At 46.6% G+C, this 26848-nt stretch overlaps 1 protein-coding gene across 5 annotated transcripts in view; it reads left to right on the forward strand.

The window, feature by feature from the left end:
- Window positions 1-26848, forward strand: part of LOC144598315 (very long chain fatty acid elongase 1-like) — an 87642-nt gene that overhangs the window by 10047 nt on the left and 50747 nt on the right. For 2 of the 5 annotated variants that reach the window (XM_078408303.1, XM_078408302.1), the window contains exon 2: window positions 26435-26517. The exons of 2 other annotated variants lie outside the window; for them this stretch is intronic. The gene's annotated coding sequence lies outside the window, so the exon portion shown is untranslated. Of the gene's footprint in view, window positions 1-26368; window positions 26518-26848 lie in introns of those variants that run through there. One more of the 5 variants, XM_078408301.1, reaches the window with a different exon arrangement.

A 26848-nucleotide genomic window follows, 5' to 3' on the forward strand; every position in this document is an offset into this window, starting at 1 on the left:
CTCTGGAGAGAAGGAATGGGTAACGTTTCAGGTCGAGACCCTTCTTCAGACAACTTGGTATTTGCTCAAACCTAGATAGACACACAATTCTGGAGTAACTCAGTGGGACGGGCAGCATCAACATTTGCTGGTTACGCTCAATTAATGTAGCATCACTGTCAGGTAATCTGAGCTTCCAGGCAGGTGTATGGTGCATCTTGAATGGTAAGTTTGTCTTTTAAGAGGGGAATGGGCATGATTGCCAACCAACATGCTGTCTGATTGCCAACCAACCAGTGTCTACCAACATGCTGGAGTAACTCAGCGTGAGTTAGGCAGCACCTCTGGTGAAAAGGAATTGGTGACGTTTCGGGTCGGGACCCTTCAGGCTGAAAGATCAAGCAGACCAGAACTAATCAGGGCGCCAACAGATGACCTCAGGGTGGGTGGAGTCCATAGTGGTCCACTGTCGGCTGGGGAAGCTGTGCTAATGACAGGAATATAAGGATGTAAACAATGGAACTAATAGGGTGTAGGAGCGGGGAGAGAGAGGAAAGCAGAGGCGACTTGAAATTGGAGAAATTCATACCGCTGGGTTGTAAGCTGCCCAAATGAAACATGAGGTACAGTTGCTATTTAGCTTGGCTCGTCTTTTGTCATTTGAAGAAGTAACTTCAGATTCCCATATCAACATCACGCCTGCAATTACAATTTGCTGTTCTCTTCCCACCATACTTGTAGTTTTGGTGACACATATACTGACTTTAATGTAGTTTTAAAATCTGGGTATGAAGGAACTGCAGATGCTGGTTTAAATCAAAGACAGACACAAAATGCTGGAGTAACTCGGCGGGACAGGCAGCATCTCTGGAGAGAAGGAATGGGTGACGTTTAAAATCTGGGTTTCTGCACCTTTATTTTGTGCTGTGATATTTGACCCTTAATAATTGACCAGTCGGTGGAAGCTGGTGACTTGCATTTACCACTGCCTAATCGTGTTATCAAAGCATTTCTTTAAGGTGTCTTGCAACTAGTCATTGCAGAGGGAGTGGGAGGAACCATATTAAACTGGGAGTGGTGTGCTGAGAGGCACACTGGATTAGATGCCACTCCTTTCCAGTCCTGTAAAATCTCATTCATTTCAAATGAATCACTGCTAAGTGACCTTTTAAAAAAAAAAATTGGGATCTGATTCCAGTTACATGAGTGCTTTATCGATTAAATAGAGTTTACACGTGCATTTGGTAACTTGCTTCATTTTATTAATGATTTAAAATTGTTACCTTTTAATACTTTTAGCACCACTTAAAAGTCATTGACTCAGGTTAAAAGGGGTACGTCTGGAAGCATACAGGTCAAACGCGGGCAAGTGGGCCCAGTGTAAATGGGACATCTTGGTCAGCATGGACACGCTGGGCCGAAGGACCATTTTCCGTGCTGTATGACTCTGTCTTTATTGGACTGCAGAGTTTATAACAGAATAAAAGTAATCTTCAACAGCTAAATGAACATATTAGCACTGCAGCCAAAGCCTGCTATGTGTGAATTCTCTGAAATTTAGCCAGGTCTGCTTACACACTGAAGTTTTTTTTTAAAAGCATGAGATTTTCACTTATCAATGTACTGGAAGGAACTTAGGGAGGGAAACTGACTCGAGATGCAGTGCTATTTGAGAAGGCAGATATTACTTGATGTTAGTTGAAGAACTAATTTAACCAGCTGGGGCAGTTAGTTGCAGATGGGAAATGTTAGAGCCATTATTCAAAGTGGTTTAGTTGCCCAAGCTGTCTTGGTGATGGATGGAGATATGTGGAAAAGTACAGGACAGGGACAATAGACAATAGACAATAGACAATAGGTGCAGGAGTAGGCCATTCAGCCCTTCGAGCCAGCACCGCCGTTCAATGCGATCATGGCTGATCACTCTCAATCAGTACCCCGTTCCTGCCTTCTCCCCATACCCCCTCACTCCGCTATCCTTAAGAGCTCTATCCAGCTCTCTCTTGAAAGCATCCAACGAACTGGCCTCCACTGCCTTCTGAGGCAGAGAATTCCACACCTTCACCACTCTCTGACTGAAAAAGTTCTTCCTCATCTCCGTTCTAAATGGCCTACCCCTTATTCTTAAACTGTGGCCCTTTGTTCTGGACTCCCCCAACATTGAGAACATGTTTCCTGCCTCTAATGTGTCCAATCCCCTAATTATCTTATATGTTTCAATAAGATCCCCCCTCATCCGTCTAAATTCCAGTGTATACACTTTGGCCTGGAGGACGCTGTAGGCTCTTTGGCCTACAATGTCCACACTGAGCATGATAACCAGTCAAACCACCCTCCTCTGCCTGCATGTAGAGGTGCCAACTATCTCACTCCCAAATAAGAGACAAGGTGACGTCACCGACCCGCACCCCACGTGACCTCACCCAGTCAGTGGCCACGTGCTCCCGCTCCACCAATGGCGGCTGCCCGGGACGGGAGGCGGGTTGCTACGCAACCTCAATCAGGCGGCCTTCTCGGCCTCCGGGCCTACACTATCCGGACCTACAGCGTCCGGACCTACAGCATCCTCCGGGCCTACGACGTCCTCCGGGCCTACAGCGTCCCCCGGGCCTAATACGGGACAAGGGAGGTCCTGTATGGGACAAACCAATTTAGCCCAAAATACAGGATGTCCCGGCTAATACGGGACAGTTGGCAACCGTACCTGCACGTGATTCATATCCCTCTATACCCTGCATATTCACGTGCCTATCCAAAAGCCTCTTAAATGCCATTATCGTATTTGCTTCCATCACTACCCCTGCAGCATATTCTAAGCATCCATCACCCTGTGTGTGTGTGTGTGTGTGTTTCTGTGTCTCTGTGTGTGTCGATATGTGTCTATGTCTGTGTGTGTGTGTCTGTTTTTGTCTGTGTGTGTGTGTGTGTGTGTGTGTGTATCTGTGTGTGTGTGTGTCTGTGTGTGTGTGTGTGTCTGTGTGTGTGTTTTTCCTCCGCGTAGAAGTCTTGGGCCATGATCAAAAGCAACTAGTTTCGTTGAAATCACTAAGGCTTTTGGAAGAGAAACCATACAAAGAGAGACCAGTCATCTTAAGTCTTTGTCCGAAGAGAGGTCCCAACCAGAAAATAGACACAAAAAGCTGGAGTAACTAAGCAGGACAGGCAGCATTTCTTCTTCTTATCGAGTCCACATCACAAGATTAGAAATTGTTCAGTCAGAGGTGAACACACTTCTTGGCATCTGCATACAGTGTGCTTCTTGTGCGCAGTGGTGGAAGTATTGGTGGAACCAGGGCCGCAATGTGAACGCTCTTCTCTCCTTGATCCCGCAGCATCTCTGGAGAGAAGGAATGGGCAACATTTCGGGCCAAGACCCTTCTTCAGTCTGAAGAAGGGTCTCGACCCGAAATGGCACCCATACCTTCTCTCCAGAGATGCTGCTTGCCCCGCTGAGTTGCTCTAGTTTTTTGTGTCTATCTTCGGTTTAAACCAGTATCTGCAGTCCCTCCCAACCAGACACATCATTCGTCCATGATTTCATGTCAGGATGCTGCCTGACCCGCTGAGTTACTCCAGCATTTTGTGTCTTTATTTCGTAAACTAGCATCTGCAGTTCCTTGTTTCTACCATTCTACTATGCCATTAGATCGTGTTAAGGATGAGGAAATGCAGTTACTTAACTTTGCCTTTGATGTATTGTACATTTCTAATTTGCCCAAAACCCCCAGGGCTGTTTTTCTTTGTGTTCTTTGACGTATTACATTGCCTGCTAGTATCAATGCAGCCATTTTACCTTCCATTCGTTTATCCTAAGCTGCATATCTTCCATTCATTTGTCCTAAGTACCGTCTATATCTTTCGTTCCCCTTCCCCCCGACTCTTAGTCTGAGGAAGGGTGTCGACCCGAAACGTCACCCATTCCTTCTCTCCAGAGATGCTATGCTGCCTGTCCCGCTGAGTTACTCCAGCTTTTTGTATCTATCTTCAGACTTCAGCATTGTTCCAGCACAGATCACAACCTTGTGATACATATCACGAGACTTTCATTTAAACACCAGGGAGGAATGTGGAACTTTTAACAGCGAGATACCACTTATGTTGCATTCCCTTCGAGTTGTATTTTGATTAGCTGTGCTGATTTACATTGCTATTTAAAGGGCCTGGCCTGTCCCACATACGCGATTTTTGTTAGGCGACTGCCGGCGACTGTCATATTTGTAGCAGGTCGCTGAAAAAATGGCGACTGGACCCCCCCTACGACAATGTCTACGACAAGCTACAACAACCTACCACCTGAAGGTATCATAAAATGCTGGAGTAACTCAGCAGGTCAGGCAACATCTAGGAGAGAGGGAATAGGTGGCGTTTTCAGACTGATCAGTCTGAAGAAGGGTCTCGACCCGAAACGTCACCCATTCCCTCTCTCCTAGATGCTGCCTGACCCGCTGAGTTACTCCAGCATTTTGTGATACCTTCGATTTGTACCAGCATCTGCAGTTATTTTCCTACACAACCAACCACCTAGTCGACGTCAAGCTACGGCAAGCTACCGACAACCGGTGACCCAATCATCGTGAGTTGGACGTCCACCTACGACCTTGCTATCAAGAGAGAGCTAGATAGAGCTCTTAAGGATAGCGGAGTCAGGGGGTATGGGGAGAAGGCAGGAACGGGGTACTGATTGAGAATGATCAGCCATGATCACATTGAATGGTGGTGCTGGCTCGAAGGGCTGAATGGCCTACCCCTGCACCTATTGTCTATTGTTTATTGACCGCACCTACGACCACACAGGCAACAACCTACGACAACTGAAGTCAACCTACGTCCACCCGCGACAAGCTACGACCCTGTCGGCGACAACTGAACTGTCATGTCATTTTGGCCTCCGGTTTTGACCGGTTGACATAGGTAGTCTCCAATGGAATTCACCAAAGTTAGCACCGGTGATAACCTATGTCACCTGGCGACAACCTACGACAGCACCCACATCAGGAGACGTTAAGCTACGCTCATTGGCGTCAAACCCAGTCGCCGAAAAATTTTCAACATTCTGAAAATCCAGCGGCAACCAGCAATCCAGCTACGACTCTTTGGAGACGACTCACGACCATACAGGCGACACCCCGGCAACCATGTGGCGACAGCCTAGTCGCCTGCAGTCGCCTACAAAATCGCCTAAGTGGGACAGGGGTTTAAATTGTTTGGGTTCTGAGTCTCGCACTCGCCACACAGTGGGTGGGTTTTGCTTCACGTACAAACTCCAATTGTTGTGCAATTAACCTGCTGCCTCTCACCAGCCCACACCTTGTTCCTGGAGCACCTTTGTGTCATTTTGACTGGAAGGCGGCCCGAATGAAAGAAATGTGGAAATAGTTAGGAATGAAAATCGTGGGAAAGGTGCTCCAAGGTGTGTGGTTGTGGGAAGTGCTGGAGTAAGATACAAAAGCTTTTCACTGTACGTGACAATAATCAAAACATGAATATAAAAGTGGTAATAAACTAAATTAACATCTCGGGAGAGAAGGAATGGGCGACGTTTCGGGTCGAGACCCTTCTTCAGTCTGAAGAAGGGTCTCGACCCGAAACGTCGCCCATTCCTTCTCTCCCGAGATGCAGCCTGACCTGCTGAGTTACTCCAGCATTTTATGAATAAATACCTTCGATTTGTACCAGCATTTGCAGTTATTTTCTTCTATAAACTAAACTAAACTCTGCTTTGCCATTCAATCATGGCTGATTTGTCTTTCCCTCTCAAGCACATTCTCTTGCCTTCTCTGGTGGCGCAGCGGTAGAGTTGCTGCCTTACAGCGAATGCAGCGCCGGAGACTCAGGTTCGATCCTGACTACGGGCGCCGTCTGTACGGAGTTTGTACGTTCTCCCCGTGACCTGCGTGGGTTTTCTCCGAGATCTTCGGTTTCCTCCCACACTCCAAAGACGTACAGGTATGTAGGTTAATTGGCTGGGCAAATGTAAAAATTGTCCCTAGTGTGTGTAGGATAGTGTTAGTGTGCGGGGATCGCTGGGCGGCGCGGAAGGGCCTGTTTCTGCGCTGTATCTCTAAACCTAAAAAAAATCTAAAAACCCCTGGCACCCTTAATAATGAAGATTCTGTCCGTAGGGGGTGTTTCTTAGCACCAGTGTTGCTGTGCTAATTTTTCAGGTGCTGGAGCTGTCACTGGAGCCAGAGCGACCACTGTTTAATTCCCCGCTGGTTAAAATTCCCCGCTGTTTATTTCAAGATTCAAGATTCAAGAGATTCAAGATAGCTTTATTTGTCGTCCAAAAAAGTTTTTTGGACGAAATTCAGTCACCCACAGTCCAACAATAAAAGCACTAAAATAGGCAGATTACACAATAAAAGCATTAAAATAGGCAAATTACACAACCCCAAAAACACACAAAAAAAGAAACATCCATCACAGTGAGTCTCCTCCAGCCCTCTCCTCACTGTGATTGGCTTTTCTTTACAGAGGTGCCGGAGCGGCTCTCAGGTGAGCTCCACCAGCACTGCACCCCTGCTTGGCAGGAGGTATGGAGCCAATTTCAAAACTCAATTGGTTTTCATCTTGAAGCTGCTGATGGCTGTGGGTGAAAGTGCAGCTTTATCAGCGGTGGCCGTGCATTTAGGAAATGTAAACTCAGTCTTGAGCTAATTAATGTTGCTTCTAGTCTATATCGCCAGATCAGAGATTAATTGCTGTTTGTTCTAACAAGCTGACTGGCCTCAGAACTGCATACATTTAGACAATTTTAAATTGACTGAGATCTTTGAACACCCTGAGGATGTGATAAGGTGCAGGCTATTCTGAAAACTGAAGTGAAATCGGGTAGTTCTGTCTTTACACCTCCTGCAATAAAATGGCCACATTACCTATTTGTTTCTAGTTTGCGTTAATGTGAACAATTTCACATTAGCACCAATAGTTTCATTTCTTTTGAGTAAAATGCAGACTCTCGGATCAGATGTTTCCTTTTGTTAAAGTTCTGAAAGTTTTATTTTAAGGAATTATCAACCACTTTGCAGAACTTTGTAAAGTCTGAGATCTCCTGGACAATTCGCACTGCGACAACTCTGATCTGTCAAACCCCAGCCAGCCTTCAGAACCACTACTTTGTGATTTCTCCACTTCCAGATTCCTATTTCTTTAGTTTAATTTAATTTGTTTTGTTTAATCAGAGATGCAGCGCGGAAACAGGCCCTTTGGCCCACCGATTCCGCGCCGATCAGCGATCACGCCATACACTAGCACGCACTACACACCAGGGACAATTTACAATTTTACCAAAGCCAATTAACATACAAACGTCTTTGAGGAGTGCGGGAGGAAACCGGAACACCCAGTGAAAACCCACGCAGTCACAGGGAAAACGCACAAACTCCTTAGAGACAGCAACCGTAGTCAGGATCGAACCCGGGTCTCTGGCACTGTAAGTCAGCAATTCTACCGCTGTGCTTGTATGTTTAATTTGTGTGTCGAACTGTGCCGCCCTACGAAATGAATACATCTTCTTAGCCTCTTTTATGTGCTTTTTATAAAATAAGCCTTTGTTATATATTTGTACTTGTAACGCAGTTATAACAGTCTAACTACAACAGAGTAATCAGCTTCATGATAGATTGGATAAACCTGTTTTATTATTGTCTTGCGCTGTTTGACCTTGGTCACAGATCAAAGCATTATACAGCACATGAGATGGCCCATTCCTTCTCTCCAGAGATGCTGCCTGTTCCGTTGAGTTACTCCAGCATTTTGTGTCTATCTTTGGTGTAAACCAGCATTTGCAGTTCCTTCCTACACATGAGGTGGCCATTTGGCCAACCATGTCAGTGATGTCTGCTTAAATGTGCTGCCTAGTTATTTCAAGTTTCAGGACCGAGCTCTGTAGAATCTATCCTGGTGTTGAATGCAGTATTCGTTAAGTGAGCCATTGAGTCAATTTCCAACGTGCTTTCAGACCTACCAATAGAGATGATGGAAATATGATATGATACGATCAAACATTATTCATCCCAGGAGGGAAATTGGCCTGCCAACAGTCATAAAACACAACAAGATACATGAAACATAAAATTAAAGTGATGAATGGAAAGTCCAGGATTGTGGATGTACAAAGATTGGGGGGGGGGGGGGGGGGGGGGGGGGGAGAGGAAGGGGAGTCAGTCTACCCCAAGACAGAAGGGGGAGGTGTTATACAGTTTGATCACCACAGGGAAAAAGGATTGCCTGTGGCGTTCTGTGCTGCATCTTGGTGAAACCAGTGTGTGGCTGAAGGTGCTCCTCAGGTTGACTAGTGTGTCATGGAGGGGGTGAGCTGTATTGTCCAAGATGCTCCGCAGATTGAGGAGCATCCTCCCCTCCAAGACCACCTCCAATGACTCCAACTCCACCCCCAGGACAGAGCTTGCGAACATTTGCATATATTTATTGTGAAGCTGGGAATGGGACCAACACTCATGCACATTGGTATCTGCTGCCAGCCCTGCTTTTGCTACAGGTTAAAACAATGAAGACTAGGCCTGGCTCTGTTCTGTTCTGTTTTGTCACATATTATTTTCAGTTATGTGGACAATGCTCTAATTGTTGTGGAAACCCAGCTGCCCGAGTTATTAAAAGCACAGAAAATGGGCTGAGTTAATTTCAAACCACAGAAATGAATACCTTTTGGTGTCATGTTTTTACCCTGCAGTGAAAAAAGACCCAAATCTTTCTGATATCATTGGTGCCTCCCGTGGCATAGGCCTCCTGATAAAGTCCTTGCCTATTGGTAGTATTGGTCTAGACAAGGGCATGTGCTAGTACATTGTTAACCCTGATGGGTGATTCGCTCTGGCTCCTGATCCCAGTAAATTAAATCACGAAAACATGGTGGTGACTTTTGCTGGGGGGGAGGGAGGTGCGAAGGGGAGGGGGGGTGGTGGGATGGTGGGGGGGAGGTCAGAAGGGGAGAGAGGCGGGGAGAAGGGGAGAGAGGCCCATAGAGATGTGCTGTCTGGTAATGGGCCCTTTGGCCCACTGAGTCCACAATGAGTATCGGGCATCTACCTACTGCAATCCCATTTTATTTGCTCCACTTTCCCATCAACTCTCTCCTGTGGGTTATAACCATTCACTTGCAATCTAGTGGCAATTGATGCTGGTTAATTAACTCACTGACCCACGAGCATGTGGGAGGAAGCGAAGCACCTGGTGCAAACTCATAGGGTCACAGGGAGAACATGCAAACTCCACACAGATGCCACTAAAGGTCAGGGTCGAGCACAAGTTGCTGCAGCACGAGGCAGCTGCTCTCTTAGCTGCGCCAGCCGTCTTGCCACTGCGTCGTTTCATTTTGGGGGGCCAGTTGACATCAATGGTGAAGCCAGCATTTGGTGTTCGCTGCTGTGACAGGTTACCATTTTGGTCAGTGTGGTGAAGGTCTGTTGGGTAAGGAGTTCCCAGGAGGGAAATAGATCTGCCAACAGTCATAAAAACACTAAATACATGAATCATGAAATTAAAGTGACGAGTGGAAAGGATTGGGGATGTGCTAAGATTGGGTGGGGAGGGGGGAGTCAGTCTCAGTCTACCCCATGACAGAAGGGGGAGGAGTTGTACAGTTTGCTAGCCACAGGGAAGAAGGATCTGCTGTGGCGTTCTGTCCTGCATCTTGGTGGAACTGAGATGTTGCTGAAGGTGCTCCTCAGGTTAAAGACCCTTAGTAGCTGTGATGGATGGAGTGGCAGCATGAATGACATGAGATGATCTTTATTGAAGCTACCTTGGCCCAGGCAACTGGAGGCAATTCTTTCCCATTCCTGAGTTGTCTCATGATGCCCTGGGACTGGACTGACATCTATTTTCCCCTGTTTGAGGTTTTCCTCCAGTCATTATATATTTTCCCCTTGGTGTCCATTAACCTCATTGGTTTCCTTGATGCCACACTTGGTTAGATTTTAGATTTAGAGATACAGCGCGGAAACAGGCCCTTCGGCCCACCGAGTCCGCGCCGCCCAGCGATCCCCGCACATTAACACTATCCTACGCACGCTAGGGACAATTTTTACATTTACCCAGTCAATTAACCTACATACCTGTACGTCTTTGGCATGTGGGAGGAAACCGAAGATCTCGGAGAAAACCCATGCAGGTCACGGGGAGAACGTACAAACTCCGTACAGATGGCGCCCGTAGTCAGGCTCGAACCTGAGCCTCCGGCGCTGCATTCGCTGTAAGGCAGCAACTCTACCGCTGCGCCACCGCGCCACAGTGATTCTGCCGTGATGTCAAGAGAATTTGTTCTCCCCATACTTTTTTGGAATTTGGCTCCTTGATCCATGTTTGGAACAAGATTGTGATTAGATGTGGAACCAAATGGTCTTGGCAAAGCCACACTGGCTATTGCAAAACAGGTTTGGTACAGCGGTACAGCATGGAAACAGATCCCTTGGCCCACCTAGTCCATGATAACCATCGATTGCCCATTCATGCTAGTTCTACTTTATCCCACTGTCTCATCTTCAGTGAGAGATGTCTAGTAGTCATCTGCACTACTACACACTGGGGGCAATTTTACAGAGGCCAGTTAACCTATAAACCCCACACAACTTTGGGATGTGGGAGGAAACTGAAGAACCCAGAGGAAACCCAAGTAGTCACAGGGAGAACGTGCCAACTCCACATAGACAGGTCGGGATCAAACCCACGTCTGCAGCACGGTGAGGCAGCAGCTCTACCTGCTGCACCACTGTGCTGCAATGAATAAGTACCACCGGACAGCACAGACCTTCCATCACTTTGCTGTGTGTTAGTACACTGAGTAGGCAGCAGTTAACAGGACTGGATCTATCTAGCTTTTTGTTAACGGGATATACCTGGACAATTTTTCTATATTGCTGCGCGGATGTCAGGTTTGCAACTGTGTTCGAACAGCGTGGCTATTTCTGGAGCACCGGCCTTCAACGCCCCAGCTAGGTGTTGTCAGTGCACTGTTTCTGAAATAAAAACACAAAATGCCGGAAAAATCCAGCTGGTCTGGTGATATCTGTGGAAAGAGCAACAGTTAATGTTTAATTCTGTTTTCTTTCCACAAATGTTGTTCCCTTCTGACTTTCCTGTTTTTAATGCAGTTTTTAAATCTTCTTTTTGTGCAGAGGGATCTGGGAGTCCAAGTTTATAGCTCACTGAAGGTGGTTCATAAGTGATAGGAGCAGAATTAGGCCGTTCGGCCCATCAAGTCTAGGGGGAAAGTTTAAAGGAGAAGTGCAGGGAAAGTTTTTTTGCACAGAGTGGTGGAGGCTGGGAACGCATTGCCAAGGGTGGTGGTGAAGGCAGATACGATAGTGGCTTGGAAGTACTGGAAACGGAGGAATATGGATCATGTGCAGGCAGATGAGATCAGAGCAGCTAGGTTTCATGTTTGGCACAAACATTGTTCCAGTGCTGTACGTTTAATACAGATTTACAATATCCGCACTTTCATGATTCTTTGATACTCCTGCTTTGATTCTGGCCTCGTGTGAGTGAATCAAATTAGATTAACACTAATTTCTGTGATGGTGGGAATTTCAAGAGGAAGCCAAAATGTTATGGTCTTTTAGGTGAACCCAGTTGCAATTTGTTCAACTTTTCCTTTCACATGCTGAGCCCTGACTCCATTGAGAACAAAGGAGTTCTTGAAGACCTCTTCCTCTCTGTCAGCTGAATAATTGTTCCCCACTCTCCACAACTAAATATGGTATGTGGGGAGAGGTCCATTTGTCATGAGATGCTCGATGCTCCCTTATTGCATGCTATTCTGCCTGTATTAAATGCAATTGGACCTCCTTTGTAGCTTCTGCGTGTGTCTGTGCGGAGTTTGTACGTTCTCCCTGTGACCGTGACCGTTTTCACCGGGTGCTCTGGTTTCCTCCCACACTCTAAAGACGTACAGGTTTGAAGGTTAATTGGCTTCTGTGAAAATTGTAAATTGGCCCGAGTGTGTCGGATCGTGCTAGTGTACAGAGATTGCTGGACAGTGCGGATTCGGTGGGCCGAAGGGCCTGTTTCCGCGTTGTTGTATCTCTAAACTAAGACAACTTCATTAGGCTGTACCCTGGCTTATGGACAGGCCATTCAGAATCCTGAGAAACGACTGTTCCAGAGTCTAGTGGTGCATGCTTTCAGGCTTTTTATTCCAAGCTTCAAGATTGGATTCTTGCCTATGCACCAAGGACAATGAACAGTAGCCGATTAATCTACCATACTGCAGGTCTTTGGGATGCGGGAAGAAATGAGAATACCCAGGGGGAAATCCACAGTGAGAACTTGCAAACTCTCCATGGACAGAGGCCAGGATTGATGTATAGTCTCTGTTGCAGTGAAGTAGTGGCCTTAATAGTTGCATTGCTGTGCAATCCATATCAGTGAGCAATGGACGTGAGGGAACAAGAACAAGTGAGGGATTGCCCGAGCGAGAGTATCCATCTACGGAGAAAAGACATTTGAGTACAAAAAGAACTTGACTGGAACCAGGCCGGTACGAAGGCAGTGGTGTGGGCTGCATTGGAATCAAGACTCTGCATTTTAGTGAAATGCATGGGAGGAATGAAGTCGGCATTGTTTAATAGATTTTAAGGAAACAGCAAATTTTATGTTTTGATGTCAATTTTGTTGTGAGGAATGCACAAATTCTGGATGGAAACATTGGGCAGATTAAAGGGCCAGAGTACTTGCAGAAAACTGGACTTATTTTGCAGATGCAACAGTAGAGTGGATGGGTCTGTTGAGGCTCCAAGGTTCTCCTGTTCTACCTGCACGGTCAGGGTTGCAGCTCTCTAATGAGTGCTTTCCTGAATTGTTAACGTTTTTTTAATTTTGAGGTGGCTTAAAAACAAAATTAATCCTTCTCTGCATCTTGCCACCTCTTTATAGACAATAGACAATAGGTGCAGGAATAGGCCATTCGGCCCTTCGAGCCAGCACCGCCATTCAATGTGATCATGGCTGATCATTCTCAATCAGTACCCCGTTCCTGCCTTCTCCCCATACCCCCTGACTCCGCTATCCTTAAGAGCTCTATCTAGCTCTCTCTTGAATGCATTCAGAGAATTGGCCTCCACTGCCTTCTGAGGCAGAGAATTCCACAGATTCACAACTCTCTGACTGAAAAAGTTTTTCCTCATCTCCGATAACAGAAATGCTTAAAGTGTGCACTGATCTTTGCTGGAGGAAGGGTTTGGAGGGGGAACGGTCTGCTCACTGTGTGTGCGGCACGGTGGCACAGTGGCAGAGTTGCAGCCTCACAGCGCCAGAGACCAGGGTTGGATCCTGACTACAGGTGCTGTCTGTTTGGAGTTTGTACGTGCTCCCTGTGACCGTGTGGGTTTTCTCCAAGGCCCCAAGGTTTTCTCTTTGCTCTGAGTTCCGCCAAGGCATATAGGTTAATAGGGCTTCGGTAAAATTGTAAATTGTCTCCAGTGTGTGTGTGTAGGGTAGCGCTAGTGTACGGGGTGATCTCTGGTCAGTATGGACTTGGTGGGCCAAAGGGCCTGTTTCCACACTGTGTCTCTAACGTCTAAAAGAGTGGAATTGATGATCGGAGGAACTGTTTGACTTCTGAACCCTCCCAGATGCTTGGATAATGAGGCAGCTTTGGGAGTGGCAGGAAAATGTGTGGTGAGGGAAGTCTAACCTTTGATTCACGATATGATAGATATGATACGATATACCTTTATTTATCCCAGGAGGGAAATTGATCTGCCAACAGTCATAAAAACACAAACTACATGAAACATGAAATTAAAGTGACGAGTAGAAAGGATTGAGGATGTGCAAAGATTGCGGGGGGGGGAGGAGGGGAGTTGGTCTCACAACAGGAGGGGGAGGAGTTTTACAGTTTGATAGCCACAGGGAAAAAGGATCTCCTGTGGCGTTCTGTCCTGCATGTTGGTGGAACCAGTCTGTTGCTGAAGGTGTTCTTCGGGTTGACCAGTGTGTCATGGAGGGGTTGAGCTGTATTGTCCAGGATGCTCCGCAGTTTGAGGAGCATCTTCCCCTCCAAGACCACCTCCCATGAATCCAACTCTGCCCCCAGGACGGAGCCGGCCTTCCTGATGAGTTTGTTGATCCTGTTGGTGTCCACGGCCTTCGCCCTGCTGCCCCAGCACACGGCAGCGAGGAAGATGGCACTGGCTACCACCGATTGGTAGAACATCTGCAGCATCTCACTGCAGACGTTGAAGGTCACAATGCTCCCTCAGGCAAGGGTGGTGCCTGGCTGGTGCCTGAATGGGCTTTGAAATGGGGGTGGGAGTCAAACGTACACTTGCATGGGATGGGGGGGGAGAAAACCGTTGTTGTCGATTCTTCATTCTTGGGAGACGGGAGAGTAAGCCCTGAATCCGGCGCCTGGAATTGATGGAATGAAGCTGTTGAGGGTGTGTGGCCTTTATTATAAAAACGACATCTGCAGGAGGTTTTCAGAGAGAACATAATTAGGACATTGTGAGCGAGATCAGAGGTTGGCTGTTCCTCTTTATGCCTGGTTGGTGCGCTAGCTGTGGATTGCAGAGGCGACACGATGCTGTGTGCCTTTCATCGCATTCCAGACTATATCCAGCTTTGTGATTTAAAGCAAAACTGAGCAGGCTGTAGAACTGGGTTCAGTAAGTACTTGAAGTTGATGGGCAGTGGTTTAGCACAGTGGGAGTGAACTAACTACCTCCCATTTTGCGTGGGTGCTCTCCTTAAATAAAAATCTTGTTTAGTTGAGAGATCTGAAGCACCTCCAGTAGGTTGGTTAAGATTAGGATGGGCTGTGAGGTCACGGATTGTTGCGGCGTACATTTATGTTGCTGCTTAGATTAGAGGTACTGCGTGGAAACGGGGCCTTCGGCTCACCGAGTCCGCGCCGACCAGCGATCCCCGCACATTAACACTATCCTACACGCACTCGGGACAATTTACAATGAACCCAAGCCAATTAACCGACACGCCTCTACTTATTTGGAGCGTGGGAGGAAAACTGAGATCCCGGAGAAACCCAAACAGGTCACAGCGAGAATGTACAAACTCCGTACAGACAGCACCTGTGGTCAAGATCGAACCCGGGTCTCTGGCGCTGTGAGGCAGCAAGTCTACCGCTGCGCCAACGTTCCGTAGACTTTGGAGAGTTACGTAGTCTGATTATTGGGCATGAGATAATACAAGAGGATTTGTCCTACAGTCGCCAGGCTTTGAGGCGGCATGGAGGTGCAACGTTAGAGTTGCTGCCTAACAGAGCCAGGGGTCCGGGTTTGATCCTGACTACGGGTGCTGAATGTGCGGAGTTTATAGGTTCCTCTGTGATGGCGTGGGTTTTCTCCGGGTGCTCCGGTTTCCTCCCACACTCCAACGATGTGCAGGTTTGTTGGTTAATTGGCTTTGGTAAAAATTGTAAATTGGCCCGAGTGTGTCGGATAATGTTAGTGTACAGGGTGATCGCTGGTTGGTGTGGGCTGAAGGGCCTGTTTTTGCACTGTATCTCTAAAGTATAAAGTAAAGTCTAAACCTGACATCAGTCTGAAGAAGGGTCTCGACCCGAAACGTCACCCATGCCTTCTCTCCTGAGATGCTGCCTGACCTGCTGAGTTACTCCAGCATTTTGTGAAATAAATACCATCGATTTGTACCAGCATCTGCAGTTAGTTTCTTACACTAAGTAAAGTCTAAAGATTGACCCTAGTATTAAACAGTAATAACGGCAGTCTTAAGGAGCTATGAACATTTTGATTAGTGTGCTATATTCTGCATCTGCATTATGGTTAGTATTAAATTACCCAGTTGTACACTTCTGAGGCCATAGCCTCAGAATAAAAGGACACCTTTAGAATGGAGATGAGGAGGAATTACTTTAGTCAGAGGGTGGTGAATCTGTGGTGGCCAAGTCATTGGATATTTTTAAAGTGGAGATTGGCTGATTCTTGATTAGTACGGGTGTCAGGGGTTATGGGGTTGAGAGGGAAAGATAGATCAGCCATGATTAAATGGCGGAGTAGACTTGATGGGCTGAATGGCCTAATTATGCTTTTATAACTTATGAAACCTGGAGCACCTGGAGAAAACCCATATGGTCACAGGGAGAATGTACAAGCTCCGCACAGACAGCATTCAAGGTCGGGATTGAACCTGGGTCTCTGGCACTGTGAGGCAGCAGCTCTACCACTGGGCTACCCTCAGGTTCTCCTTGAACAAGTGAAGTACCCAGGCACCTTCAGAAGGCATTTCAAGAGTGAACCACACAGGATTAGTCTTGAGTTACATTAAAGGCAGACTGGATGAGAAAGGCAGATTTCCTCACCAAATAGCATGAGTAAACCAAAGATAGACACAAAAACACTGGAGTAACTCAGCGGGACAGGCAGCATCTCTGGAGAGAAGGAATGGGTGACGTTTCGGGTCTGAAGAAGGGTCTCGACCCAAAACATCACCCATTCCTTCTCTCCAGAGATGCTGCCTGTCCCGCTGAATTACTCTAGCTTTTTGTGTCTATCTTCGGTTTAAACCAGCATCTGCAGTTCCTTCCTACACACAGCATGAGTAAACCAGTTGGGCTTTCTTCTGGCAATCCGGTAGTTTTGTAGCCATTGCTGCTAATGACTTAGACTTTTGTTTAAATTCCATAGCGGCCTGAGTGGGATTTGTACTCTGGACTTTGGATGATTGGTCTGAGCCTCCTGAAAATGAGTCGAATAATTGAACTGCTCTGTCATCTCTGCACTCGTGAGCAAAAGAAACAGGGAGCGAGCAAGGCGAAGCGGTTTTGAAGCCAATGTAAACATTCGGTGTCTCTCCCTCGGTTTCTCTGTACACACTGCGTTGCTGGAGTTCATGTGCACACAATTACACATTGGTAATGAGGATGACGATCAATACAACGTGATCTAGAAATTTTCGACACAATGCTTGAGTGTGATCAAGGGTAAATACAGGTATGTCAGAGGTTATGAGGAGAATTGGGTTAGGAGGGAGAGATAGATCAGCCATGATTGAATGGCGGAGTGGACTTGATGGGCTGAATGGCCTAATTCTACTCCTACCACTTATGACCTTATGATCCCGACCCGAAACGTCACCCATTCTTTGTCTCCAGAGAGGCTGCCTGACCCGCTGAGTTACTCCAGTGCTTTGCGTCTATCTTTGGTATAAACCAGCATCTGCAGTTCCTTTTTATTACAGTCTATGGCTCTATTTACCACGGTGAGATCCAAAGTATAAGTCTATTTTTTATTTTTCCTTTTTTTCCTATTCAACATGCTGATATCAATAGACAATAGACAATAGACAATAGGTGCAGGAGTAGGCCATTCAGCCCTTCGAGCCAGCACCGCCATTCAATGCGATCATGGCTGATCACTCTCAATCAGTACCCCGTTTAAAAGCACAGTAATTCCATCCGTGTCATCACCTTTGTTGCAACATGTTTCACTTCACTAAGTGAAGTATTTCCAGTAAAGGCATGCCGGAGTGACTGGGCTACCCCAAGATTTCCTGTTGTGTAAAGTGGACCATGCAGTGGGTGACAGTGAAGGAAACCGTTGATGACTTTATAGTTCTTGTGGAAATTCACCTGAAATGGATTGAAGTGAAACATGTTGGATCCAGTAATATAAGGTGGTGCGCTTTTGAAGAGTTGAGGATCCATTTCTGCAGGTCCTCACTTACTAGAAGTCTCTAGTCTCTTTTTTTTAAAATGATAAGATTGAGATTATGTTCATTGCCGCTCTGGGGAAGGTAAGCTAGTACAGGAAATTTGGATCACTTTTTGAAGCTGCATTGAATTTTGTATGTGGAGCCCTGCTAACGTTGGACACGAGATTGCCCTGTTTACAGAAACGCCAGTAGATTTGATAAAGATAGACATAACATGCTGGAGTGACTCAGTTGGACAGGCAGCATCTCTGGAGAGAAAGAATGGATGACGTTTCGGGTCAGGACCCTTCTTCAGACTTCTCCAGCATTTTGTGTCCATATCATATCATATCATATCATATATATACAGCCGGAAACAGGCCTTTTCGGCCCTCCAAGTCCGTGCCGCCCAGTGATCCCCGTACATTAACACTATCCTACACCCACTAGGGACAATTTTTACATTTACCCAGCCAATTAACCTACATACCTGTACGTCTTTGGAGTGTGGGAGGAAACCGAAGATCTCGGAGAAAACCCACGCAGGTCACGGGGAGAACGTACAAACTCCTTACAGTGCAGCACCCGTAGTCAGGATCGAACCTGAGTCTCCGGCGCTGCATTCGCTGTAAAGCAGCAACTCTACCGCTGCGCTACCGTGCCGCCCGTGTAAACCAGCATCTGCAGTTCCTTTCTACACAGTAGATTTGAAAAGATGGACTTTTTTTCTTAAAGTTACGAAAGAGAAGATTCCAAATGGAGGTGATATTTGCCTTTGTGGTTCTTTACCAGCCCGAGATTACTCTAGTTATTGATGCCACTGTTACAGTTGGGTGGGAGCTGTTTAATCTGATCACCAGAAATGCCCTTAGTGCCGCCGAGGTGCATTTTGCAGCAACTGCTGTTAGTGTTGGGCCCTCTCGTTGACCCTTGCCGGGAGCTATTCCTGGATGCACCTCACAGTTAAAGCCGATTTAGTAATTAAAAGCCATCCATGGTACATCCTGAAGAAACCAGTGAGTGCCAATCTGTTTCTTCCTCTCACTCTCTCCTCTGGTCCTTCCTAACCGCTGTTCGACACATTAGGAGTAACATACTTGACATTCTTAGCTGGCATTTTAAGTTTCACTTGCACAAAATGAGCGGCCCAGCCTAACGGAGCCGAAGAATTTCAGCTGATCCTTAGTCCACATCTTTGGCAGCAGGATTCATTCCGTAAGGGAATCGGCTGCAGGCACTGTCACATGCCTGTGATCCCACATTTGAGTGCTGGGCTTGGGTAAGGAACCGAAACGTGATTTTTGTGATAAAACAGGGTGGATGTGGTTGACTGCTTTAATCGGAATGCCTGCAATCCGTTGAACAAACTGATCATTGTGGACTGCAACACCTGAGGCTGTCCAGGAGAAGGCAATTCATTATCTTGGTTTAAAGATATCTGTACATTATCTGTACAAACATTGAGGAAGATAGAATGTAGGTGATTAAAGCAGGGGAGTCTAGGACTAGAGGTCATAGCCTCAGAATTAAAGGACGTTCTTTTAGGAAGGAGGTGAGGGGAAATTTATTTAGTCGGAGGGTGGTGAATCTGTGGAATTCTTTGCCACTGAAGGCTGTGGAGGCCAAGTCAGTGGATATTTTTAAAGCAGAGATACCAAGATACAATTTTATCGAAGCCAATTAACCTACAAACCTGCACGTCTGGAGTGTGGGAGAAAACTGGAGCACCCGGGGAAAGCCCACGTGGTCAGTGGGAGATCATCCAAACTCCGTACAGAGAACACCTACAGTCGGGATCGAACCTGGGTCTCTGTTGCCACCCTGATGTGTGGGAAGTGAAAGTGGGATAACATAGAACCAATGTGAGTGGGTGATCGATGGTCGGCATGGACTTAGTGGGCCAAAGGGCCTGTTTCCATACTGCATCTCTAAAACTATAAACTAAAACTAAAGAGGAGGAGGATGCTTTTCTTCTTTCCCACCCTCCTAACCATTCCAAACCCACTAGCAAAAAAACGACTGGGCAGCACTGAAGTTTTATTGTTTTGATTGTTTGACATCCCTCCAATAGTGTTTTCGAATCATTTGTCACCATTAATTTTATAGCCTATTCAGCATTGAAAGTTTGGTTACGGTGTGAATGAGGTGACCTTGGCACACGCACTCTATCTCTCTCATTAAGTGCGTGCATACATTTCAATGCTATCTGGATTGATGAGCAGCGAAACAAAATATATGTGCTGTGTTTAGCTTTGTTTTTAGTTTAGAGATACAGCACGGAACCAGGCCCTTCGGCCCACCGAGTTCGGCCCACCAGTGATCCCCGCGCATCAACACCACCATACACGCACTAGGGACAATTTATACTTGTACCAAACCAATAAACCCACAAACCTGTAGGTCTTTAGTGTGGGAGGAAACTGGAGCACTCGGAGAAAACCCACGCAGTCACAGGGAGAACGTACAAACTCCGCACAGACAGCACCCGTAGTCCGGATCGAACCCAGGTCTCCGGCGCTGCAAGCGCTGTGAGGCAGCAACTCCACCACTAAGCTCCTGTGCCACCCCATGGCGTTGGCTCGCCCATTTACTGCTGCTGACAAAGTGGTGCTTGTTTGTAGTTTGCTCTGTGATGGAGCAGTAAGTGTTGAAAGAGCTGAAAAATGCAGGAGACTTCAATAGTAATTATCTATTTGAAATCTGAAGGTTGATTATGATTCACGGCTGTAATCCTGTCGATCTAGTGCTGATTTTGCAATATGCATGTGAACTCCACCCAACTGCCCAACCCTGTTTAAGGTCGGCTGCTCGGTAACTTTGTAAGCCTCGCCCAGGTAGATTGGGATTGGTATTCGCTGTGTTGCAGGTGCCTGGGGAAACCTGGTTTGCAGGTCTACTTGTGTGGTGACCTTGTGAATTTGTGCTATCTGAAAATGCAGTGTCCTGTTGCCAAAACAAGAAGCTATTTATCGATCATTCTATGAATATTCCAAAGATAATTATGCAAAATGCCCATCTAGATTCCAAAGAGAGTCTCTCCCACTGCCTCCCGGGGGACTATTGTCATTCAAGACTCGCTCTTAAAAATGATGTTTTGCATGGAAACTTGAGCAGTGAATGTTGGCCGACTACGAGGTATGGTATCATCATGATGTGAAGCGGTATCCAACACAAGTTGCATCATTGAATGCAAGATGGCAAGTAGGAATGTTAGTGCTAGCCAACTCCTTCTTCCTGTAATGACTCTCTATTATTTGTAAACTGGTACCACTCTCACTAACCCAAATTAGATAGGTTTACATAACTCCCTATTGATCAGGGTTACACCTTAAGCTTGAACGTACATGATGCCAAGTTAAAACGATTTCATCTGTGTGCAGTTTTGGTCTCCAAATTTCAGGAAGGATATTCTTGCTATTGAGGGTGCGCTGCGTAGGTTTACTAGGTTAATTCCCGGAATGGCGGGACTGTCATATGTTGAAAGACTGGAGCGACTAGGTTTGTATACACTGGAATTTAGAAGGATGAGAGGGGATCTTATCGAAACGTATAAGATTATTAAGAGGTTGGACATGTTAGAGGCAGGAAACATGTTCCCAATATTGGGGGAGTCCAGAACCAGGGGCCACAGTTTAAGAATAAGGGGTAGGCCATTTAGAACATAGACGAGGAAGAACTTTTTCATTCAGAGAGTTGTGAATCTGTGGAATTCTCTGCCTCAGAAGGCAGTGGAGGCCAATTCTCTGAGTGCATTCAAGAGAGAGCTAGATAGAGCTCTTAAGGATAGCGGAGTCAGGGGGTATGGGGAGAAGGCAGGAACGGGATACTGATTGAGAATGATCAGCCATGATCACATTGAATGGCGGTGCTGGCTCGAAGGGGCGGATGGCCTCCTCCTGCACCTATTGTCTATTGTCTATTATCTGCCTGTACATGATCCAGATCCCCCTATTCCCTGCCCTTCCATGGGCCATCTAAAAGTCTCCTGAATGCCACTATCGTATCTGCCTCCACCACCTCCACTTGCAAAGCGTTCCAGGCCTCCACTACTCTCTGTGCCAACAAAAAATACTTGCCCTCTACATTTCCATTGAACTTTACCCTTCTTACTTCATAGCTGTGCACTCTAGTATTGGACATTTCCACCTTGGGGAATGTAAGAAAATAACTGCAGATGCTAGTACAAATCGAAGGTATTTATTTCACAAAATGCTGGAGTAACTCAGCAGGTCAGGCAGCATCTCAGGAGAGAAGGAATGGGTGACATTTCGGGTCGAGACCCTTCTTCAGTCTGAAGAAGGGTCTCAACCCGAAACGTCACCCATTCCTTCTCTCCTGAGATGCTGCCTGACCTGCTGAGTTACTCCACCCTGGGGAAAAAGGTTCTGACTGTCTACACTATCTATGCCTCTCATGATTTTATATGCTTCTATCATGTCTCCCCTCGACCTCCAATGTTCCAGAGGAACCCCGTTCCTGTGTTGTATCTTTCTATGTTATAATATCCACTGTCCATCTCAACTCGCATTCAGCCTTGACTTAAAATGCCACTTAAAAGACAACATAGAACTCTTTTGAACGGCATTTATAGCCAATATTTATCTGTCTACTGGCCTATATGTACCTGTCTGGTATGTGGTTTTGAACACACAATTTGTGCATTTTGCTATGCAGTAATTGGTTGCTGCATTTTTTTAAACATTAATTGTACTTCAAAACTAAAGTACTTTGATGGTTGCAAAATATTGAGACATCTGAAAGGAACCTGAATATTGTAAAGGTCTGAAGAAGGGTCTTGTCCTGAAACGTTACCTATCCACGTCCTCCAGATATGCTGCCTAACCTGCTGAGTTACTCCAGCACTTTGCGTTCTACTGTAAAGGTACTGCGATGTCTATTCAAATTCATTACCTAACGTGTAAATGTTTGGGATTGCGTTTTCAGTGGAAGGGTTGGTGTTTCTCACTGTGTATAACACTGCCACTTGATACATGGCAAGCAGCCTAATGAATGTTCACGTGAAACATTCTCGTAACACGTCAGCACACTAAGGTGTTAATTTGTGTGCTTGTGCTGATCTGCGGCTCCTTTACAAAACTCCTGCATGTGTGGCCAATTAATAAATTGCTTTCATTAGGACGGTGCTATTTAAAGTGCAGCCAAAGCACCGTTCTTATTTGACGTTCGGGTGACCGTTACAATGTTCAGCCTGTTGCATGGCTCGGATAGCTACTGTCCTGACTGCTGTTTCTGTGTGGTTAGTAGAGCTGTTATCTCTCGACTACAGTGATTTATGCTCAATCCTGAATTTGAGTGCTGTCTGTGTGGAGTTTACTCATTCATTCTGTGACTATGGGTATTCACCCCAGCTCCTGTAAATTGCTCCTATTGCATGGATTAGTGGTAGAATATGTGGGGAGAATGAAATGGGATTAGTGTAAATGGTGTGTGGACTCAGTGAGTTGAAGTGCCTCTGTGGCACTTGACTTCAACTGTTATAATACTCTATCTTTTGAATGGATCTTAAAGTTGCTGTTAAGAATATCTTTTAAAAAAACTCTTGTCGTTTGAATAAGGGTCCTGACACAAAACATCATTTGTCCATTTCCTCCCACAGATTTAGTTTAGTTTAGAGAAACAGCAGGGAAACAGGCCCTTCGGCCCACCGAGTCCATGCCGTCCAACAATCCCCGCACACTTACACTATTCTACACACACTAGGGACAATTCACAACTTCATCAAGCCAATTAACCTACAATGACCTGCCAGGCAGCATCTCTGGAGAGAAGGAATTGGTGACATTTCGGGTCGAGGCCCAGAGATGCTGCCTGACCCGCTGAGTTACTCCAGCATTTTGTGTCTACCTTCGATTTAAACCTGCAGTTTTTTTTCCTACAATGACCTGTATGTCTTTGGAGTGCGGGAAAGAAACCGGAGCTCCCTGGGAAAATCTATGCAGTGCACACGGAGAACGTACAAACTCTGTACTGACAGCACCCTTAATAATTCTGAGGAAGGGTCTCGACCCGAAACGTCACCCATTCCTTCTCTCCTGAGATGCTGCCTGACCTGCTGAGTTACTCCAGTATTTTGTGAATAAGCACCCTTAATAAGGATCGAACCCGAGTCTCTGGCGATGTGAGGCAGCAACTCTGCTGCCGTGCTGCTCAGATGTTGACTGGCCCACTGAGTTCCTCCAGCAGTCTGCTAATTTTTTTAGCATATCTTTTATCTCTGGAAATTTTTTTAATAGTAGAACAAGTTCCACTGGTTGGTGGAGCTTTGCTCAATGGAACCTTTAACAATGACCAAGTCAACTGTTCACAAGCAAGTCTGGTCAAACTAGTTGGCGCAGGTGTGGTGCTGTTTCTTTTTTGTAAATTCTCAACACCTACAATCATCTTGGTTTACTGGTTGTTTGATTTGGAAGGTGAGTTTTTAAAAAAAGTCAAATTTCTTACTTTACATTCTGCTATATTTAGAGTCATAGATACAGTGTGGAAACAGGCCCTTCGGCCCACCTTGCCCACACCGGCCAACATGTCCCAGCTACACCATCCCACCTGCCTGCGTTTGGTCCATATCCTTCCAAACCTGTCCCATCCATGTACCTGTCCAACTGCTTAAATGTTGGAATAGTCCCAGCCTCAACTACCTCCCCTGGCAGCTTGTTCCATACACCCACCACCCTCTGTGTGGAAAAAGTCATCCCTCGGATTCCTTTTAAATCTTTTCCCCTTCATCTTGAACCTATGTCCTCTGGTCCTCGATTTCCCTACTCTGGGCAAGAGATTCTGTGCATCTACCCGATTATTCCTCTCATGATTTTGTACACCTCTATGTTATATGTTCTATGAATATCTTTGAACTATTGGACAGTTAGGGTGCTCAGTTATAAAATACTTAGATTGCACCCATTGTTGTTCACGGGTGGTTGTGGCAGTCAGAGTCATTTTTTAATCTTGTGTTATCGATATCACAATTTGGAGCTTGCCAAATAATTAGCGAAGATGTTTAAATTAATTGTATGAGGATTATACTTGAATAAAATCCTACAGTGATTTTAATTAATCTGCTAATAATACCAGTGCCTATTTGATGGTGGTGGTGAGCACAAGAATAAGCCTGTGCATCCTTCCCCTTCAAATTCTAGGGGTAAAATTAGCCGAGCAAAAGTTTACCTGCTAATTGATCATTCATTTGTTTCCTCTTGCTACAGAGCAAGCACTTGATAAAAGAACAAACAGTTGAAGCATTTTACTTATTGGGGATGCTTGTTTTGTTCAGATCAGTATTCGTGATTGTATTATACAATTGGCTGTGTGTGCAAGGGGCAATGGGTTCACTTGGTCTTGCTCTACAATTGTACAGCTCGCTGGAGGAGGTTACAGTAATATATGCAGGGCTGGACAGATAATCACTTGGGGTCTGAAACTCGAGAGGTATCGGAGGGTGGGGTTTACCTGGATTGCAGGGGATCTTGTCAGATGACCAGTAATTCACAATGGCACGGAATAAGAACACTGTTCAACTATGGTGAGAAGAAAGAAGAAGGTAGGACAAGAAGGAGGGGGAAGGAGGGGGAAGGTCGTTGTCAGTTAACCAAGTGGTCTTTGTCATGTTGGGATGGTGAATCTGAAGGGTGGTTGAAACCCTGAGTTTAAGGCAAAATTGGTAGTCGGAGAAAAATGTCCTTTTTCTGTTCTAGGACTATCTTGTGGTAGTGTACAGTTTTGCCGGTGATAAGCCGGCTAGGCTGTACGTTAAGTGTTGGTCTTGTCAAATCCAGGGGTTGAGTGGAGAGTTTGAGGGGGGAGGGAGTTTGAGGGGGGGGAGGGTTTGAGGGGGGGAGGGTTTTGGGGTAGGGGAGGGTTTTGGGGGGATTGGGGTGGGGGAGGGTTTGGGGGGAAGAGTTTGAGGGGGCGAGAGTTTGGGGGGGGGAGTTTGAGGGGGGGGTTTGAGGAGGGGGGGTTTGAGGAGGGGGGGTTTGAGGAGGGGGGTTTGAGGAGGGGGGGGTTTGAGGAGGGGGGGTTTGAGGAGGGGGGGGGTTTGAGGAGGGGGGGGTTTGAGGAGGGGGGGTTTGAGGAGGGGGGGTTTGAGGAGGGGGGGGTTTGAGGAGGGGGGGTTTGAGGAGGGGGGGTTTGAGGAGGGGGGGTTTGAGGAGGGGGGGGGGTTTGAGGAGGGGGGGGGGTTTGAGGAGGGGGGGGGGTTTGAGGAGGGGGGGGGGGTTTGAGGAGGGGGGAGTTTGAGGAGGGGGGCAGAGTGGGGCAACAACTGGAAGTAGTTCTGGACACCTCTGCCGGCAATGGAGTTGCCTCTATTTATAGTACTGCTGCTGCTGTGTGCAATGTGAAAAGGGCAGTTAGCCAGCTGTGTCAGAGGCCGATTACTATGTGCTGATTAAATGAGTGAGCAGTCTCCGCAGAGAGACTGTTTGCGAGTTTACTGTATTTGGCCCGAGCGGGAGGGGGCTTGGCTCCTGCTCCTGCTCCTGCCTCCTGCCTCCTGCCTCCTGCCTCCTGCCTCCTGCCTCCTGCTCCTGCTGGCACGGCAAGGGTTAATTGTGATCCGCCCGTCTTGGGGTTTTGGAGGGAGTCCAGATGGATGAATTGTTTGTTAATGCGAGAAGTGGATGTATCCTGAGTAATGTGGGGCGGGACCTCCACTGTGAGCTGGGACTGTTTGTTTAAGAAATTTGCCACTGAATGGATGATTCATGCAGGGGTGGGGCCTTTGCTTGGCACTGGGCTGTACCAGGCTCTCTAAACATTTATGTCCCCTCCTTTTTACTCCTTCCCTCCCTCCCCCAACCAACACTTGCAGCTCCTTGGCAGGTGGTGCCGGGCACCACACACACAGGGTCAGTTAGTTCATCAAGGGAACCAGAAGAGGACTTCTCAAATCAGGTGAGCACTCTTCCCACCCCACCACCTTCCCTCTCTCCGACTTTCTGCAACTAATTGACAGCGAAGCTGTGGGGAATAGAAGTCAGCAGGCTGCAGCCCACAAGCAAGGTAGTCTGACGCTTGAAGAGAAGCAGGAACTGCCTGCAATGGAGCAGCTTCTTAGTGGCGGGAGGGAGGGAGGGAGGGAGCAGTCTTTTGTTTGCCAAGTGAATATCTGCAGCCACGCTAATCATGCTTCACAACCTGCCAGTGCCTGCTGCCCTTGCTTTCTCCAATAATTTTTATTCAATGTATAGTTGGCAGGAGTTGCAGTAAAAGCTTGGCTGGTATT

The sequence above is a fragment of the Rhinoraja longicauda genome, chromosome 11 (genome assembly GCF_053455715.1).
Source record: "Rhinoraja longicauda isolate Sanriku21f chromosome 11, sRhiLon1.1, whole genome shotgun sequence".
NCBI classification, from domain to species: Eukaryota; Metazoa; Chordata; class Chondrichthyes; order Rajiformes; family Arhynchobatidae; genus Rhinoraja; species Rhinoraja longicauda.